Consider the following 16,044-nt stretch of genomic DNA (forward strand, 5'->3'; position numbering starts at 1 on the left):
ATATTTTGCATAATTAATATTGTAGTCGAAAGGTAATGTATAAAGCTGGTTCATAGATAATTATATGCATGGCTATCATGAAGGTTAGAAACTTAGCTTCCTTAGCACAATGTACACTGTGTCATAAATCCTATATAGGTAAGACTAATCGTATGCTGCTAGAAAGTATGAGAGAACATATGAGATATATTAGAACTAATAATAATAATAATTCCTTAGCAAGGCATGTTGCAGAGACTAATGCAGAACATATGTTTAAATTTGAAGTACTAGAAATACTTAAAGATAATGGTAGACATGGTGACATCTGTAGTGAAACTCAGCACAGGAAATTGTTTTGGATTTTACATTTACAAGCTGATAAGGAAGAGGGCTTGAATGATAAAGTTTCTTTAAAACCTAAATTAAAGAAAAGGAGAGGCTAATAAGCCATTTGTCTGTTGAAGTATCATTTAATTTATTCTTGTTGTTTTATTGCTAAATAGGTATGAGTCATTTCCTATTTATTTGGATATATTTCATCTCAATTTATATGGTCTGAAAAAGTAGATTTTTCTATGAAAGTGCTTACCTTTGTATCCCATTTTAATAAAGTTTGGCGACTGCCGATACAGTGCTATTATTTCAACAGTTTATTTATTTACTTTTATGTCCTGCTGATTTATGGTTTGGTTTGTTGTGTTAGTATATTAGTCAGTTTGTCAAATCAATTATAGTTCATGTGATTAGTCCTTAGGATTTCAGAGAAAAGGAGGTGATGGAAAGAAATAGTTACATATTTTGCATAATTAATATTGTAGTCAAAAGGTAATGTATAAAGCTTGTTCGTAGATAATTATATGCATGGCTGTCATGAAGGTTACATTAAAAGTACATTGCTGGGGGTTCAGCAGTGTCACAAACTATGTATCAGTTTGGGAAATGCTAGTAAAACTATTCAGGTACTGGTGAATACATGTTGTGGGGCACAGGAGTCTGAATGAAGAGAAATGGTCTGATGATATTGAAAGCTACAGCTAACAAAGATTTTTATATTAGAGATCTCTTACAAACATTTTAAATCAACTGACCTATCATTCGAACTTGGCTAACCAAATTCAGAGATAAATGCAAACTGTGAGCAATCATTGAATCCTGCCAAAATGAGAACACCCTGCAGGAATGTCTAACAAACAAAAACATCTGGTGCCAAAGCCATGGCTTAAATCTCAATACCAAGAAATGCATTATAGTACCTTTTGGGAAGTTGGCCAGCCCAGGTAACTATGTAATCAATAAAACACTTTGAGCTGATGACATCCTCCAGTCTTCTGCAAAAAGGATGTTACATTGGGTCTATATCACAAAATCGAACTTCCAAAATGTCGAACACCATAAGTTCAAACTTGGAAGATCGAATTCGGACAACATGCAGGTGGCGCAGTGGTGTAGCAGTTAACATTGTCACCTCACAGCAAGAGGTTCTCCAGTTCGATTCTCAGTTGGGGTGCCTTCTGTGTGGAGTTTGAAATGTTCTCCCTGTGTTCACGTGGGTTTCCTCCAGGTACTCCGGTTTCCTCCCACATTCCAAAGACATGCACCTGGAGCATTTCTCCCCGGGCCTCCACTGAAAACAGGCTCTGTGGAACCTAGTCGGACTTTCCCGGTCAACAAATGTTAAATAAAAAATAAATAAAATAAACATCGAACCTTCAAAACAGCAAATTATTTCCCAGGGAAAAAATTTGCTGTTTTGAAAAACACATGCATAACACAATCACACCAAACACCATCAAAACCTACACTAAACCTAACATACACCACTATCTATGCACTATCCTTAACCCAGCCCTAACCCTAAAGTCTGAAACTACCGCACACTTATCTGACCCGTGCCCTAACCCTAAAGTACATCACTATCACACACTTACCTGACCCGTGCCCTAACCCTAAAGTCCGTCACTACCACACACTTACCTGACCCGCACCCTAACCCTAAAGTCTGTCACTATCACACACTTACCTGACCCATGCCCTAACCCTAAGGTCCATCACTATTGCACACTTACTTGACCTGTGCCCTAACCCTAAAGTCCGTCACTACCCATTCGTACACTTACCTTGACCCCGTCCAAAAATGCCGAAGCCGCAGAAACGGCCAACCAAATTCTTTCCCTGGGAAAGAATTCGGGTTTCCATGGCTTCGACATTCTCACCCTTCAAACTACCAAGTTCGGCCTTCTGGTATTCGGCATTCCCAACGTTCGATTTCATGATAGGAACCCATTACATTTGTGAATGAAAAAGGGAATGTTGGATTCTTGGGGCTATGTTAAAGGTTGACCTTAGTGGAAGTCAAATGGAAAGAGATTTAAAAGATCATACAATGACCGTAGTGTACCACCAGCCACACATTCAGCAGTTGACTGATGTCAGATTTGAACATTAAACTTGTGTAGTTATAGAAGCTGGATTCCATACAATATAAGACTACCACTACCCCATATGTCTGACTTCAGCAGTGCCATGGTGCACTTTCAGAAGCTGATAGCATCATTGCATGCTGAGAGGAAGTTGCTTGGAGGAGTGTCTGACATAGATGTGGAGTCACATCTCAATGTAATATTGTCTTTAAAGATAAGCACACACTCAAGTCAACTACAGTGAGATTAGATGCCTTCCTAGCTATCTACACAATACAAAACTTAATGCAAGTGCCACAGCAAAATTCTGACTTTCATAGTGTTAGACACTTTATAGCAGATGACATCATCAGTGTCTGGTGAGAAGATGGTAGTAGGAATGTCTCACATGTTGTTCTAAAATGGTCTCAGAATGTGAACTAACCAAACACAAACACACATCTGTTGACAGCAAGTAGACCCCCTACCTAGCCATCTACAGAACACAGTGATTAATGTACATGCCACAGCACAAGTCTGACTTTCATAGTTCAGATGACATCATCAGTGTCTGGTGGGAAGAAAATGTTAGGAATGCTGTATAAACTTGCTGTGTAGTCACATATGAATATAATTTTTTTCAATGAGACCTGATTAATATTAATAGGACATAGACTGAAGTAAGATTAGAACCCCTACTTACTTATTTACAGAACACAGCACTTAAGGCAAGTGCCATGGCGCAATTCTGACATTTTCTCTGTTACAGAACACTTTATAATAGATGACATTATTAGTGTATGTTTGTGAGAAGATGTTGGGAGGCCTGTATGAAATGGCTGAGTAGTAATATGTGACTGTAAACATTTTTGTTTTCCATGATACTTGATTGCTGACAGTAGGATACAGACTCATGCTCTTATGACTATGTACATACACACATTTACACATACACACACACACACAATTTGGCTATTGTGGTAAGTAAACTCCTACCTAACTATTTTTCCATCTGCAGAACATAGTAAATAATCATCAAAGTCTAATTTTTTTCCTAGTCATAGTGGTCTTTGTAGATGATTGCATTATCATTATATGATGCAGGTAACATATACTTTTATGAACCTGGTGTGCAAAGTGTGGACTTTTAATTTTCTGTTTTGGATCCCATGTGCAGATATACTTTAAAAGACAATTTCTTAAACTATATGCAGTAAACTGTCAGGAATGCATTTTACAAAACTGAGACATACATGAACCTTTTTCTGAATATGTTGTATACATTACTCATTTTTAGTCTCTCACACACACAAACACACACACACACACACACACACACACACACACACACACACACACACACACACACACACACACACACACATATTTTGTGATCAGCATGGATGCAAGTGTTGACGTACATTTGTTCATATTGTGATGAGTCATTGCCCACAACAAGACATGTATAAGGCAATCTCAATGTCTGTTGCCAAAATAAAGCTTTAAATAATGTGCCAATGCAGTTGTGCTATTAATTTTTGTAGCGTAGATAACATTTGACCTATTACTGAAATATCCATTTTCAAGTGCATGGGTACAGAGCACACATGATTATTGGTAAATATGTGTTCAGTCAATAACAAATCCTGTACCTTTGGTTGTGTTTTAATGGCTTTTGATGGGATAAAAAATAACTGTGGGTTTCAGACTAACACCAATTCCAAAATATTATTTACATCACCCCCTCTTAACCCTATATTCAACACATTTCTGCACCTAAACTTAAATGTATGTGTACTAGCGTGGCATTCTCATTAGGAAAGACTATAAGAGTTAAAAAGACTATAATTGAACACACAGGTCAAAAAAAAGGAAAAAGTAAGAATAATGGTTTGTATATAAGAGGGGGTGATGTAAATAATATTTTGGAAATAGAGAAAATGGATAGATGTAAAGTTACAAGCCACACCTGAATTTTTAACTGGCAATATCCATAGTTATATTTACAAAACACCTCTTTACATAACGTACCACTGAGCAGCTGGTTTGTGCAAATGATGGTGAAGGGTTTGCACATGCGAGATTCATGTTTAATGAATTCGGCTTGAACATGAGAAGTAGTTAGCAATATACATTATGAGAGAAATAGCTGACAGATTCTATGGAGTTCATCCTGTAGTTTATATTGGAAATATTGTGTCATAACTTTTATGACATTAAGAACCATTGCTATTGCCTTCCCTGTTTGAGCAGAGTTAAGCAACAAGCAAATGCGGTTCTCTGCTTTAATGGGAAACAATATTTCTATTGGTTTGCCTTCCTTCATGCAAACACAATAAGGTGCAATACGAGGCCAACAACACTATGGACAGTAATAAGTGTAAAAAAAAACTGCTGCCAAGCTTTCTCTGTGGCCGCAGGTGTAAGAGCACTGAGCTGATGTTCAGGGCCCAAATGAGACACAGTTGAATCCAGATCAATCTAATTTTTTACAAATGTTGTCAGAATGACATTACATAAGTAAATGTGATAATTCCTGCAATGAGGAGAAGCAATGACTACAGTGAAGTACTGTACAAAAGTAAATATGAGTTAAGTGATTTATGTCAACAGTACACATATGGATTTGCATTTTATACATTCAGGACTCTAAATAACTGTTATATTAAATATTTCAAAGTAATGTCTTTACTCTGCTTTAACTCTGCTTTCCTTTAGCACAGTATGTTTAAGCAGCATTCAGTGGAGGTAATCAGACTAGTGTGGCTGATGACATAGGGCATGAAGAGCCATTAATTGTCATTCAGCATTGGTGAGCTATGCTAAACTCCACACAAATCCATAGGAGAAAAAGTGAAGAGCTTTTTTAGGGGGATTTCTGCTATGTGCATGGTGTGTGATTTATTTTTTGACCATATTAAAGGTGTTAAAATGGGATAGATAGGAAAGTGGTGAAATGGAGGGCAAGCAGGGGGAAAAAGCAGGGGAAAGCAATATATTAATTTCCAGGAAGAAATTAGGAAATAACCACAGCTATCCACTTCTTCAACAGTGTAATATAAACATGTTTATAAAAGTTGATGATTTGGACTGTCACCACAACTCAGATGGGTGACAACAACACAGTCATGTTATATAACCAACTGGACCAAATTAAATGCCTCGAGAAGACACATGTGTGAAGTGGAGAGCTATGTATGGGACAATTTTTTTTGTGGGACAAGTGCACAGTTTTATATTTTATTTCAAAAAGAGAGGAATGTTGGGGAAGTGATGTAGGAATGTTAGAGTAATGTAAGGAGGGTACATGAGGATTCAGGTGCAACCAAGACAAACAAGGCAGACACAGAGATGGTGAGGGACACAGAAGGTTGGGGGACATCATGATTGGAGATAGGAAGTGGTCACAGAAGGCATATACCCATCAAGCATGGAAACAATGAAAATCTAGTCCTCACCCTCAGAATTGTCAATATCCCCTTTATCAGATGTCTTTTGGATTCTTTGACATTTGGGTTTTTTTGCATTCCCACAAGCAACTTCTCCAGATGGCTGAACCATGCACCAGTTCTCCTTTCTAAGACCTCATGCACCATGCCTGGCAGCTCCTGGTGAGAATCATAATCCCCACCTCCAACAGTACTCCCAGAGGTTACCACTGCACCAGCAGCTGGGGTAATGCTACCTGATGTTGAGGGCACAGGTAGTGCAGGGGCTGCAGAGGCAGTACTACCAGGTTGCATCCCAGATGTGCTGGGCTTTAATGCAGCAGCTATTGGAGGGGTGACATGCTGAGCTACAGCAGATGGCCTAACTCCATGTGATGGAAATCACTCTTTTGGTTGCCAGAAAACTATTATATCAGATTGGTGTGATCACACATATACAAATATAAAAAGAGAGATAAAGTGTGGGGTAAAAGACAAAAAAATGTTTAGTTAGAACCATTATATGTCACATATAACAATTTAGTACAATACAAATATTTTTACTTTTATGTTATCTATTCTTTTTAAAAATCCAGAATAGGACTGAGAATTGTTCCAAATAACCATTGAAATGTGCATGTATTGCATACATGCTTTTAAAAACTATACAAATTAAGGTAACTACATACATTTATGTCAACTCTGTTAAAATTAATATTAAATATTTTTTTATTAGTATGCATTTGTTACTTGTGGGATTTGAACCCACAACATCTGAATACACTATTACACTTGACTCCCACAATTACCTTTAGCTACAGAATAAAGCATGCATGTTTGTTTATACAGTTTACTATACACACTTAATTTACTAGTAATATATAGAAGAGCAATAATTTTAATAAAATAATGTTAATGTTAATGTGTGTTGCATACATACCACTTGCTTCTCTAAGTGTTTTAACCATTCAGCATTGGCATCTTTGTTCATGGAAATGTCCTAAGTAGCTGAAAAATAAATAAGGAGAGAAAAACATTATGCATACCAGTCTTGGTTATCTCCAGCTTTCTATATCAGTTAAAGTATCTTTATCCATATATTTATATAAGTGTGGGATGTGAGCAGTCCCAAACTCATCTAGACATTGCTTGAGTTGTTTCTGCTTGCGTCATTTCAGGTTGTTGTAATGATGTCTGCAGAGAGTGGTATGTCAGTCACATTGGAGACAGCCTTGGCTAGACTGTTCTAAGCCTCCGTTCAATATTGAGACCCAGTATTGTCCCTCTGCAGGAGTCAACAACTGTAGCACTTTACAAGGAGTGCAATGCACATTATTGAATCCTCTACACACCATATTTGAGCCCTGAACTGGGCACCATACTTGCCAAGTCCCACCATATCTGTAGAAGTCATCTAACAACAGACAAAATGTTTTCCCACCAATTAGTGATATACAATGCAGGATTTAAACCTATGTAAAATAGAGAATATGTATTCTCCCACATAGGTGTTTTTACTCATTGCTACAGAAGAAGTTTTAGTCAGACATGTTCGTTAATTATATAAACCCATTAAAGGTTGAGTGGTGCTATACTTCAGTTAACCATGTGTGTGTGTGACCTGACAAGGTTCTGGATTATGCATTCTCAGGTGTGATGCAGGAGTAATGTATGACAATATACTGGAAATGCATATTTTTGTATTACTTTCAGGAAAGATTTATGAGGTCTGGGTTAGACCACACAATGCATTCTTTTTTCTCAGCTATACTTGTGTTTTGTGAGTTGTGTAGATGACTATTAGTAAGGTATGAAGTCCATCCCAAGGCAGGAAAAAAAATAATTACAGAAACATAATTGTCCAGATAACCTCAGTCACACATATAATTCATATGATATTAGCTGTTATACCTAGTTATAGTTAGGTGTAATTAACTTTATATTGTTAATGTTTATATAATTGTAAGTGGAACAGCATGAATAAAAATTGTAGTGTAGTGGATAAGAAATCCAAATCCCCTGCTTTGTGGCCATGAGCTTACATCTGGTGCCACAGGAAAGGGTAAGCAACAGGTATATTTTACACATTCACTACTGTCCAGAGTGCACGTAGGAAGGTGGAACGAGGAACGATGTTTCATTTTATCAAGTTACAAAGTATCTTTTTTGTCTGCAGATGTTGCTTATCTACAGGTGTTGTGTATGAATGCTGACTAATGCACAATGCCACTTAGTGTGTTTGAGGAAAGGAAGGTGAAACAGGTAACACTGTATCTTTTTTGCAAGTAACAATGTATCCTTTTTGTCTAAAACCATAAGGTGTGTTTGCACATAGAGGAGAAATGTGCAAATGAGAAAAGCGAAGATGAAAACATATTTTCTTTGTAAAAAATGCTTAATATTATTTATGCTTAAAAATAATGCGGGATTTGAACCATGGTCTGGCTATCTAATGTCCTGTAGGCCTTAATGTTTTTACAAAGTGTGTTACTACCTAGTTGATTCACAGCTGTAGTATATGCTGTCCATATCATCCAAGCTGATATTAAATTTTAAATACTGGCAGTCTTCACTCTGCATGTGCACTAAGCTGCATGCCTCACAAATATTAATATTAAAAAATATATATATATATATATTTGAACACATTTTAAATAGTTTTACATAGCTCTGGATTTGAACTATCAGACAAATGAAACTACAAAACACAGTGGGAGTGTGTTGTCTCTCCTTGCCACAGACACAGCTTTTCAGCAGGAAAGCAAATCAGGCACTCACAATCAATTCCCATTTCCTCTACAGTATTAACACTTGTACATTCTTGGTGGTACATGTATAGCTTATATATTTAGTGCTATGAGTGATCACAAAACCATTTATGAATATCTTTGCACAAATGCAGCTCTGCCTTCTCTTTGCATTGTGTTCATTCTTCCTTTATCTCTGCAGTAATCTCAGATATGCATTATACAGTGCATTTTGTATAATACTCCTTAAACCATATGATAAAAACACATGACAGTGAAAAACATTTAACAGCACAGGCAGGAAAGTTTGTCTACTATTGAACTTAAATGATAAAAGTGTGTCATTTGGGTCCATTTAAAATCTTGTTAAATTTACTTCTACACTTTGTAAGTGTATCATGAGTGGCACACCTTCTGCAGAGAAGGTAGTCTGAATTGCTGTTGTGTCTTCCTTCTCTCTCCCACTAATCATTCACAATTGCAATCCATTAGCAGCTAACAATGCTGCAGAGCCTACCTTATGTTTACATAGGATCATAGGTAGGTGCTAGGCTACCTACCCAAGGGCCTAAGTAAGCCTAGCCAACAAGGTTCCCTGGCTTACATCTGATACACAAAGCTAAAGGTTTGGTATTCAGCAACTCTAATGAGTTCACACCTCATTTGCATCTCCACCGTGCTCAGATGCCTGAATCTACACTATAAAAAGGCAACTTTGTAGCTATGGAATTTGAAGGTGAGGAGACTTGTGTATTTGGACAAAACAGAAGACTGTTATTCCTTTTCATTTATCTGCAAAGAAGGCTTCAAACTTTGCTAAGGTATGCTTGTATTTTTCAAGTACATTCTAGATTTTATAACATGTTAGAAAGCAATTTATATATCCAGTAGAAAATGGAGCTTTTATCTGTATACACTTCTTATACTTCACTGCTGGCAGAGGCTTTTTTGGCAGGCATTTACATTTCACAGATAGATACGTTATTAGTTTTCATCACAAGCTTTTTTTTTTAACAGTCCTGTATGTTATTGCAGAGAAATGTAATGTAAATGTTACTGACACTGGTGTTATGCTTATCAGATGGCCAAGGGCCACCTCTAGGAAAGTGTTGGCACAGTGAGAGGTGGCCGGTAATCATAAATTTACTTTTCTGCTATAAAAGTCTACACATTCTGATAATTATGTGGAAAGCATATATACCAGTTTAATTATGTGTTATTTCTTCGTTTGTACAAACTTTCATTTGACTGTTGTTTTTGGGAGTGGGGGAGCATGTTGCCAGTACAAAACTGCTTTTAAAGTGCTTTTCTCTTGAAAATGTGTAGGCATTCTGATTATTTCAGTGAGAAATGTAATATAGTACTAAAATGGTATTCCTTGGTTTGGCAAACATTGGTTTGTGTGTGAGGGTATGGTTGGACAATCACATGACCTTTGGTTTTAATAACTGAAATGTGTGTTTCTAGTGCTTAATGTTGACAAATGTGTATGTAAGCAAGACTTTAATTAGGTGATATTTATGTGTTGTATCCTTCTCTGTTTTATGTCACATAGGATTACAGCACCCAAGTTTACAAAATAAACCTCCTTTCAATGACTGTAAAAATGAAATGATAATCCAGGCATTCAGGAGCCTTGGCACATTTCTGCTTGAGAGATGATGTGTGGATATGGTTACTAGAATGCAAATTTGGAACCAGAATTTTGTCCATGCAGTAGAGGATTGCATCAGGACTTACGATCAGGTGCATCATTGAGCCACTGACATGATTTCATCAGCCCAGACGAGAGTAACTGCAGTCATCTGTGAACAGCTGACCATGGGGGGTGAGGTTGGGGGGCTGCTACTAAGCCCCCACTGATACCAAATGAAGAGTTCTTGTCCACTGTCAGAGATCCAGACAGCTTATTGGAAACTGCAGACCAATATGTGCTTAATGTCAGTGTCAATCTGTCTGGTAGGACAACTCTATCTCAGAACAGCTACCAGGTAAGCTTATATATGGCAAGTTCTGGATTTGCTTGTATAGAAAAATAAAGTTTGACTAATACTTCCAGGGGTGGGGGTTGTTTTCTTGTACCTATTGATAAGTTAATAGACTTATAAGATACAGTTGTTCCTTTCACATGGGTTTTGGCTGGATGTGTCAGCCAAGTTTTAGTTAAAACTATTTTTCTGAACATATAGGCAATTGTGTATTCACTGTACCACTGTGTTATTCCAATTATGATATTTAATTTACATTCTTCCCTTCCAGGACCATCATCCCTACAAAGTGTGGGGTCATCTGCATATGTTAAGCAAAAAATGTTTATTTGCTTATTGATAACCATTCATCAGATATATGCATTTGTCTGTATCTGTGAGGTTGCTGCAATGAGTATCTGTATTGCTGTACCATCTGTGATAGACGGACCAGTGCTACATTGCTACCATATAAATTGTTTTAATATTTAATGTTGTATTAATTTAATTCCTGTGTTTGATACTTATTATCACAAGTGATTCTAACAGTGAAAGTGTAGGACTCTTACTAGCTGATGTCAGAGTATTGGTAGCCTCTGATGATGATGACGATGGTGGCCAGAGGCACAGTCTGGGGCACAGAGGATGAATCTGACACTGAGGTTGACATTAAGCCATTCACTGTAATTCCACTGGACACAGTCAGTATGCCTACCCCAACCATTTCCATTGAGCCCTCAGATATTGGACAGGTGGAGGGTGAGACACTTGATCAGGGTAGTGTGGTTACTGCGGCTTCACTGCCTGTTGAATCTGGCTGTAGCCAAAGTGTGGGTGAGGTTTCATGTAGAAGGGTTTGTAGGGGTGCTTGGAGGTGGCCTATTGTCCACCCTCCACCCAATTCTGGCATATCATTCCATCATGAAATAACATGCACATTCCAATAGGACCTCTGAGGACATGTTTAAGGTTGTTGATGTGGCACAGGCTGATGTGTGTGAGGAGCTTATATTACTAGATCGAAACTTTAGTTAACCAAATTACTAAAGATCGATCTGGTAATATCAAAATCCAAAATCTGCAAACGGCCGATTTCACATAGGGAGAGAATTCCCTTTGCTGTTATGAAGATTATGCCCTTTTCTCCAATGTAGAGCAATCTTGGAGTTGGTATATTTAGTTAGGGGGGAAGTGGGGGTTTAAAAGTTTTTTTTTTCATTTGGCCAAGGGAATTCTTTCCCTGCATGAAATTGGCGGTTCACAGTTTCTGGATTTTGATATTACCAGATCAGTCTTTAGTTATTCGACTAACTAAAGTTTTGATCAAGTTGTATAGACCCATGTGCGACTGCCTCTGACGTGTGGCTGATTCAATAGATCGGACAAATGAAACAATGGATTGGGCGGTGTCTGTAGGGGGACAGCATCCATATGGACGTAGATCAGTAGCATCATCTGCTGTTAGCCTACATGGCCATGCCTGATCATGCTCCCATAGTGGCAACACTTCCACGGCTCCATCAGTGGTTGAGATGTCAAAACTCAGGTGTGGTAGACCACAGTGATCATGGTCCTGGATATACTCATGAGGAGTGCTTGTCCAGCAGACAACAATCACACCCTGGAAGCACTAGCACATCTTACCATGGCCATGGACATACCAGTGCAACTCATGACAGACTCAGTTCTTGCAGTCAGAGGTGACGACAATGAACTGTTAACGCTACCATGCATGGCTCACACCTTTCCAAGATTCCAGGACATAGAGCTAGCATGGAGCTCGGCTGTGTTCTTGCAGACACACACACACATTTCAACTCTGGTGTCCAAACAGACACATGCACATAACAGGTGCATCCGTCATTTGTGAAGCTTCCAGCTCATTCTGTCTCATTGGCCATTTGATCTTCTTTTTCTTCTTCCTCTTTTGGCTTTTTCCCAGTTAGGGGTCGCCACAGCAGATCACCCGTCCCCTCATGATTGGCAGTGGAGTTTTACAGTGCCGAGATGCCAGTCCGGCGCCCAACCTTCCACAGAGGCACACGCATGCACACACTCACACCTAGGGCCAATTTGGAGTGTCCAATCCACTTACAGCATGTCTTTGGGATGTGGGAGGAAACCGGAGCACCCGGAGGAAACCCATGCGACCCCATAGAGGACATGCAGACTCCGCACAGAATGCACCCCAGCTGAGAATCGAACCGGAGAACCTCTTGCTGTGAGGGGGCAACGCTAACCACTGCACCACCGTGGCCGCCCTCTCATTGGCCATTTGATAATTATCTAAATTTCTGCCAGCCTGTCTTTCTTACTCAAATGCATTCACTACCTTTTGTATCAGCCTTGACCTCCTGCCCTCCCAAACAATACCCTGTGCAAATGATGATAACTGTGCCATCACCTTGTTTATATCTTTTGGATTCAAGGATACATAAGTGTTTTTTTTCCTGATGCACAGGGTGCATAGCTGACTAAGCGCTTATTATATATGTATTTGTGATGCTCTTATGAAAATTGCATTGCTTTCTTACATATTTTTATGTTGTGAATGTTTATGATACATGAGGCCTATTAATTGATAAAAAAACAGACATCTATTGGTATAAGACAGTCCTGTCACATATTGATGTCATTGCTGTAAAACTCACACACCTTCTACTTAGGCACATTAGCAAGTAACAGTATGCAAGGATCTGCCTTTTGTTTGTGTTCTTAGCCATTTATTTTCCTATTTCAGGTTCAGCACTTACTTTGATAGTCCATCAGCTGCAGGTGTTTTAATTCAGGGCTGACTCTGTGTGATGCTAGCAGTACACAGCCATTACATGGGTAAGTAAAGGTTGTGAGCATTGCCTAGCATCAATGTTACTATATGCATGTGCATAGGATGAAAGTTGGAGCCCTTAGGAAGTGAACATGTGTGCTACTGCCTCTTGCCCAGGACAAGAGCATATTGTGCAAGCCTGCATCTACCTACACTCACACCAGCTGGTGGTTCCCCCTCTGACTACTCACCTGCATGTGGCTGTGGTGACATTGCCAGTGGTGGAGGGATGTGTTTCCCTTACCCTTGGTGTTACTATTGAAGCTATTTTCTCAGAATATGATTAGGAAGGATAGGACAGATAGTGAAAATTTCACAACAAGTACTGGGATTGTACTGCATCCCTTCTCCCAATGTATCTAGAAACCACAGCTGTGACTTCAGCAGCCCAAACTCATACCCTATGATATTTCTTGTTTGAGCCTATGCCTCATTATAGCATTCTTCTGTGAGTGTGTATGCATCTCTGATGGGGGTCGTTAGCCATGGTTTGAGTGCATATCCTGCATCACCCAATAAATGACCTTGGGGACATCCCCCCTAGAAAACCTCTGGTGGAACTGAGAGTTGTGTCAGATATGGATGTCGTGGTAACTGTAGGGGTTGCCAGTACAACAGGATGGTTCTCTTTGCTTTACACATGACTTGGTAGTTGATAGAATGGAGGCCCTTTCTGTTTATGTACACCCTTCCCTATCCATAGGTGATGCCTTGATCTCAATGTGCATCCAATCTACAGTACCAAAGTCTTCAAGGAAGTGTGCTAAAGGGTAGAAATCCTGCATAGTTGTATTTCTTTCCACAGGAGTATGGAGAAAATGTATATAGTCACTGGCATGCTGTAACACAGCATTCAGGAATTGATGTAGGATCCTGGATAGTAATGCCTATGACACATCCAACATGCCCCCAGTTGGCCTCTGGAAGGTTTCTCTAGCTAATATTCAAAGTGCTACACATATCTTACTCTCCACAGGTATTGGTTCCACTCAGTTTGCCCTTGCTGTCAGCTGAGGATGACAGAGGTTGCACAGTTTTGTAGTGTGTCCCTTTTCACCCTGTAGTGCTCTACTATTTCACCTCATGCAGACCATGAAAAGTTAAACAGGGTCTAAACACTCTTCTCCTTCTTTGCTGAGGTCTATTAACAACAGCAGCAGAAGCATAGACTTGAGCTTGTTGCACGTAGAGATACAGAAGAGCAGTATCAGCCCCTAACATTCTTTCCTTCTAGTGTAGTTTCTGTGGCTGTATTCCAATAGGTTTTGTAATTTGAGGCCAAAACCTGCACTGAGTGTACACAATTGCTTTATAGCTTGTTGAATAGGTCCTCCATCTTGGATTGGTTGATTAGCATACAGTTCAGCAACTTATGCTGTAATTACCATGCCATGATGTTTACTGGGTTTGCGCATTGCTTACTGAATACAAATCATCTCTCTACCATGTGCATGTTAGGGTGCTAAGCACACACTGTTCTAGTGAGACGTATATGTTATAGTGAATCCAACCCATCATATTTATCACAAGAGAATGAAATGCTAAAACTGGTAAAGTATAGCTGGTATAATGGGAAATTCTGGCCTTGAAATTTTGCAGTGAAATGAAAAATATAGACTGCTCACCTACTTCTGAGAGCTGAATATGTTTATCCTGTTGGAACTTTAGTTTCCTTGTGTCAATGTAGTGTTGAGTGCCTCGTATTATTTTGTTTTCCTTAAATACCTCCCCATGACATCTTATTCTATTCCATTTTTAAAATATGTAGATGCATTTAAGAAATGATTTACCTGTTTATTGATACCCTTCTGTTCACATTTATGTTTTATAAACAAAACAACAATTTATCCTCCATAAATCATTCTAGGCTTGAAAATATATATCTCTATGGGTATTTCTTCAGCAATAAAACCAGTATTACACATTGACAGCAATATTCATCTACTACCTGGCTTTTGGTAGCATACTCTTTGATCAGATATTCTCAGTTATAACCCATGCATCCCAACCTTGTCAGAGTATTCTCTGGTTTCTTCTAATGGAAAGATAATGGTTCATCCATTGTTAGGGATCATAGTTCCTGTTATACAGCTAAATTTCTTTGAAAGGTAATCACAAACCCTTGCTTATAAGAGATGCATACTGAAATTTAAATGCTTTATTTCCATCTGTCATCTAAAACTGAAACTTGCTGTTGTCTTCTATTATTTTTGTTAGTATGGTCTTTGTTTAAATTAAATTTACTCGATGTTACATGGACACAATAATGCTATCTAACCTGCTCTTTATAGTGCATATAACATTCTACATTCTGGTCATCCTTAAAAATTGATCGTATGTTTCTGTACATTTCTCTTCATTTCTCTTGCACCCTTGAATTCTTACTTGACTTCTTTTTCCACCACCTGATTGGTAGTCTAATCCATCTCTGTTAAACGTTCTTTTGAAGAACAAGGAAAGAGTTCATTCTTGCAGTATACTGCCTTCAATTGCATCTTTTCTTTTTTTTCTCAAGATAATCCATTCACCTCTCCATGACAAGAACTGTTTGGGACCCAGCAACATGTTTTAACACCCTTGCAAGAGGCTAAATGCAGGTACATGTATGCTAGTCTAGCCCCGGGATTCATGAAGCTCGGCGCAAGGACGCCGTTAGGCTTGCGCCGACCGTGTGGCATAGAGATGGCGCAGTAG

This window comes from Protopterus annectens, chromosome 5.part1, assembly GCF_019279795.1.
Source record: "Protopterus annectens isolate FY-2018-M chromosome 5.part1, PAN1.0, whole genome shotgun sequence".
NCBI classification, from domain to species: Eukaryota; Metazoa; Chordata; order Ceratodontiformes; family Protopteridae; genus Protopterus; species Protopterus annectens.